Consider the following 6,481-nt stretch of genomic DNA (forward strand, 5'->3'; position numbering starts at 1 on the left):
GTTATATGAATCTTTATGAGCCCGTAATGCCATACTTATAAAACACATAGCCACAGGAAATAAATTCCTCGTATTCATATGTTATATGAATCTTTATGAGCCCGTAATGCCATACTTATAAAACACATAGCCACAGGAAATAAATTCCTCGTATTCATATGTTATATGAATCTTTATGAGCCCGTAATGCCATACTTATAAAACACATAGCCACAGGAGATAAATTCCTCGTATTCGTATGTTATATGAGTCTTTATGAGCCCATAATGCCATACTTATAAAACACATAGCCACAGGAGATAAATTCCTCGTATTCGTATGTTATATGAGTCTTTATGAGCCCGTAATGCCATACTTATAAAACACATAGCCACAGGAGATAAATTCCTCGTATTCGTATGTTATATGAGTCTTTATGAGCCCGTAATGCCATACTTATAAAACACATAGCCACAGGAGATAAATTCCTCGTATTCATATGTTATATGAGTCTCTATGAGCCCGTAATGCCATACTTAGTTCACCGAAGGAAGGGCGGGGACCCCCGGTTTTTTGTTGTTGTTTTTTTTTACAAAACTCGAACATTCCATTTTTTGAAAGGTCGGGTTAAACTAATAATAGCAATAAATAATATTATCGAATGATAACGCTCGCTTTCAACATCTTGTTTTTTTAACAAATAAAAGTGTCCGTTTTTAAAATATTTTCCGAGATTTTCATCTTTAGGAAATCAACATGTTTTATGATATAACCAAAAACCAATATAACTGTGGGTTGAAGCCTTTGTTTCACTTTACCACAACTGTGATGACTTCAGGCAATACTTCGATCTTATTAATGACATATTTAACAATAGTAAATATCATATTTTATATAGTTATGATAATAATTTATAAAGGTTTGTTTGTTTCTAAATAAGCACAAAGCTACACAATGGGCTATCTGTGCTCCGCCCACCAGAATCGAAACCCGGTTTCTAGCGTTGTAAGTCCGCAGACATATCGCTGTGCCACTGGGGGGGGGGCGCTTATAAAGATAATATCATGAAAAATGTGATGATAATACTAGTGTGATTGAATGTATTGCCTTAAGTATAGTGATAAACTGACACATACATACATAAATACATATAAACAAGTTGATTATAAAAGGAAGTCTACTTTATTACATATTACAGTGTATTCCAAATTGTGTTTTAAAACTCTCTCGTATTACACCTCTATTGTTGTTTCTTTCTGAACTATAGAGATTATTTATTTTACAAGCCATCAAACGTATCCTGGCAGTCCTTACGAAGATAGTAATTATTTTGTGTCTGTTTTTAGAAAGATAATATTACTAAAACATATTAGTCGTACAAATATTTAAAGGGGACAAAAATAACAACTTAACATCATATTTATGCAAATTTCGAATTTCTGAAATATTAACTAAACATAACTTACTACCCGTCAGTGTTAGATTATAAATAAAAATTACATAAACTGTGGACAAAATTATTTAAACTAGAAATAATTAGGTGTTTTAAGTTTGCAAAATTATTATTTTGTGAGCTAATAAGCTCCCCTCTACATCGTGACTCAATGTTAAGTCTTTCGGCTTATAGCTTTAAAAATCAAGCTTCAATACCCGCGGTGGGCCAAGCCCAAATTGCCCATTATTAAGAGGAGTATGGGTTTGGCATCAGTTTGTTAACTCATGTTATTATTACGGACACTAATATAAATATATCTCAGATTATTTAAAATTGGAATGCGGAACAATTATCACAATAATTAATAAAAAATATTAATAACGAAATTAATTTTAGTTATGGCAACATTCCAGGTTAGAGAGTTGATGAGATAGAGTATAAATAAACATTAAGACTTACCAAAAACATGAACAGTAACTTTGGAAAGTTAAGATCAAATAATTAAATATTAACTTTGTCATGTTCTACTTTCCGCTTTATAATTGCATTTTTAACATAATCATTTTATTATATGAATGTAACATCCCCAGAGTTTATCAAAAATCTGTTTTTGTATATGATACCTAGACCTTTTTGTTCAGATGCTTAGGACCTGCGGCCTCGGTTGATCATTATCAAAATATGCTTAATCTGGTTTCCTTGACTTGTCAAAATGCGTAAGTTTATACAAGAGATAACGAATGTTAAAACAAAATGTTTAAGAGAACAATCCATTTTATACATACAACAATAAATGTTAAAACAAAATGTTTAAGAGAACAATCCATTTTATACATACAACAATAAATATCAAAACAAAATGTTTAAGAGAACAATCCATTTTATACATACAACAATAAATATCAAAACAAAATGTTTAAGAGAACAATCCATTTTATACATACAACAATAAATATCAAAACAAAATGTTTAAGAGAACAATCCATTTTATACATAAAACAATGAATGTCAAAACAAAATGTTTAAGAGAACAATCCATTTTATACATACAACAATAAATGTTAAAACAAAATGTTTAAGAGAACAATCCATTTTATATATAAAACATTTTGTTTTAACATTTATTGTTGTATGTATAAAATGAGATGTTCTCTTAAACATTTTGTTTTGACATTCATTGTTGTATGTATAAAATGGATTGTTCTCTTAAACATTTTGTTTTGACATTCATTGTTGTATGTATAAAATGGATTGTTCTCTTAAACATTTTGTTTTAACATTCATTGTTGTATGTATAAAATGGATTGTTCTCTTAAACATTTTGTTTTGACATTCATTGTTTTAAAGAGAACAACTCATTTTATACATAAGACAATGAATTTCAAAACAAAATGTTTAAGAGAACAATCCATTTTATACATACAACAATGAATGTCAAAACAAAATGTTTAAGAGAACAATCCATTTTATACATACAACAATGAATGTCAAAACAAAATGTTTAAGAGAACAACTCATTTTATACATAAGACAATGAATGTCAAAACAAAATGTTTAAGAGAACAATCCATTTTATACATACAACAATGAATGTCAAAACAAAATGTTTAAGAGAACAATCCATTTTATACATACAACAATGAATGTCAAAACAAAATGTTTAAGAGAACAATCCATTTTATGCATACAACAATGAATGTCAAAAAATATAAATTAAGTCGTGACTTGGTGGTGAGTGCTCACAGATTTATTCACCTACGAGTTTTATCTCCCATAACTTTTATCTCTGGTGGTGCCATCTAGTGAAATGTGTATAACTTTATATAAGGGAATCGATTAAAATATTAACCTGGATCATTATAAGTTTCTACTATATTAAGTAGAATATTTTAAAATAAAAGTAATTTGGTTTGCATCAGTGTAACAGTTACATAAGTAATAAAATAGTCAAAGTTGTATTTCTTATAGGAATTATAAATTTTACGATTTAAACACATCTTTATGATCTGAGTGTATGAATATGATGTGTTGGAAAAGGCTGTTACATACCCTTCCTAAAACCGATACATTTTCGGTAGCATTACATTACCTACGAACGCCAAACAATGTCAACATGTAGTTCTGATACATTCCGTTCCACCACTGCTTTATATTGACTTTGTCAGACACATGATTTACTGATTTGAATATCCAAAGTCGTTTTAATATAACGTCCTCACCCTCTGTATGTTTAGAGTGTTTTATTGTTTCTTACGGATATTCCCGCAAAGGTACACAAGGGATATTCACCCTAATTGTCCCCAATTTTGAACTGATAGAATGGAAGGTAGGCAATTATGCAATACATCACAAACCACCAACTATTGGATCACTCTAAATGAAGTAGTTTGATTTGACTGTCACTCTTATAAAGCACCCACGGCTCCTAAAAGCAAAGCTTAGTTATTGCGGCAGTGGGACACGAACCATGGATTCATAGTTGGGCCTGCTAACTACTAGGTCTAGGTCTAGGTCAGCCCGACCCTACGTTTTCTGCTGTATGGAATTCATCCTGCAGGAGTTTCAAGAATACTTGGAACCTGAGTTATCGCTTATCGTTGATTTCATTCATACTTCTGGGATAATAATACGTATATATGGACTAAGTGACTGTAAACTTAATTTCCTTCCTTTTCGTCGGGATTCGGTCCTGTACCGCATCAGAATTGTAATTCGTAGCTAGCGCCCGTTTACGGAGGTGCGCCCGTTTACGAGGTGTGACGAAACGATCTAAATATGGACGTTAAGCCTTCCCATGCCTCAAGGACTGTTTTATTAATGTGATACTTAAATAGAATTATTGTGTTTTCAGGAATCTGCTCTACAAAGCGTTTATAACAGTCGTTGTAAGAAGACGGTCATTATAGAGAGAAGGGACCGATTGAACTGACACGCAGAGACTGGAAATACGTAAATCGCTGACCACTGAGAAAGACTGGACAGCTGCCGTAAATCTGAAATTACAGATCCAATAGTAAGAAGTTCCCTAACCTTTCAAACGACAAGTAGACCATCACAACTGAAAAAAAAAAGAGAGCCAAACAGGCGCAGTATAACTATTCTAAAACAACTGTTTCATCTTTAAACTAGTTCATTTCTAAGATCGTACTTGTTTTTTTTTTTTGTTGTTGTTGGTTTTTCACATATTTTCATAGATGTTGGACCCGGGGAAGAGGGGGGAGGGCACTGGAGTACGTATTCACCTTAATTTGCCCTTTGATTGGTTAAAAGAATATCGTATATAATTATCAGAAAAATTCGTTGTTTCAACTTTTTAACGGTCACGGGATGACGTAACAAACAAGGTGCCTCTAAGCGTTTTATTTTCACATATAGGCTTTCAAAGGTAGACACCATACTTTCATTTCACATTCATAAACCTCCACAGGATGTATCAAAGGTAGACACTAAACTTTCATTTTACATTCATAAACTTACATAGGATGTATCAAAGGTAGACACTAAACTTTCATTTTACATTCATAAACCTACACAGGATGTATCAAAGGTAGACACTAAACTTTCATTTTACATTCATAAACTTACACAAGATGTATCAAACGTAGACACTAAACTTTCATTTTACATTCATAAACCTGCACAGGATGTATCAAAGGTAGACACTAAACTTTGATTTTACATTCATTAACCTACACAGAATGTATCAAAGGTAGACACTATACTTTCATTTTACATTCATAAACTTACACAGGATGTATCAAAGGTAGACACTAAACTTTCATTTTACATTCATAAACCTACACAGGATGTATCAAAGGTAGACACTAAACTTTCATTTTACATTCATTAACCTACACAGGATGTATCAAAGGTAGACACTAAACTTTCATTTTACATTCATTAACCTACACAGGATGTATCAAAGGTAGACACTAAACTTTCATTTTACATTCATTAACCTACACAGGATGTATCAAAGGTAGACACTAAACTTTCATTTTACATTCATAAACTTACACAGGATGTATCAAAGGTAGACACTAAACTTTCACTTTACATTCATAAACCTGCACAGGATTTACAATATCTTCATTTTTTTGTTGTTGTTAAACGCTGGTGTATCTTATCCAAAGATGTTCAAATTGTGTTAAATGAATAGATTTGCTTGCTACATCTACACAGATAAAAAAGTTTTATCTAAATCATTTTACTAAACATACATGCTCAACACTATTTTAAAAGTCACGGTTGCAATTTTCCTAATATACTCTGTTTCCTGGAGATTTGCTGTTGTTTCATCAGTTTAACAAACAGCTTCCAGTTAACAAAAGCAGTCAAGATTTTTACGTAGTTTGTGAAGACGCTCAAGGCATGTGCGATTTTCAGCAATGTCTAACAAGTCGATGTCAGTTCATGACACATGGCTCGGCAGTTGATGACTGGCGGCCATAGTAAACAAACTCATTTCTCGAATGCTACGACTCAATTGAGAGGGCACACGTGCCCTAATGACGTAGATGACTAATTTCTGACACGTGTAAACAATAGTAATATCTCACGTAATTTCCGGTTTTGTGTGTGTGTTTGTTTGTTTTTCATTTTTATATACTTCTTACTGGTAATATATAATTACCACAGTGATATCACTCAGTCATTATTGGTAATATATTTATTACCACAAAGATATCACACAGTTCTCTCTGGTAATATCAAATAGTTTTTATTGGTAATATATGATTACCACACAGATATCAAATATAGCATAAATGTATAAATAGTTCTGTGGCTGTTCCACTCCACACATTCAGTTATCTTTCTTACCATACAAGAAACAGTCCTAGCCCGCTTACAGGTTGGTACAATTTTAAACAATAAAATTAAACACACCTAACAATATTTCTGTATATGCTTCCAACATCACTAATACAGTGTTTAACTTTAACGTTTTATGGTTGTTTATTTTACGATTTCTTACCAAGATTTATTTAAAAGTAACATCCAGAAAGAACCCTTGAGTTTTCAGCGTGATGTAGACATCTCATGCAAAGGTTCCTAAGCTTATCACAA

Source organism: Limulus polyphemus, unplaced genomic scaffold (assembly GCF_000517525.1).
Source record: "Limulus polyphemus unplaced genomic scaffold, Limulus_polyphemus-2.1.2 Scaffold1831, whole genome shotgun sequence".
Classification (NCBI taxonomy): Eukaryota; Metazoa; Arthropoda; class Merostomata; order Xiphosura; family Limulidae; genus Limulus; species Limulus polyphemus.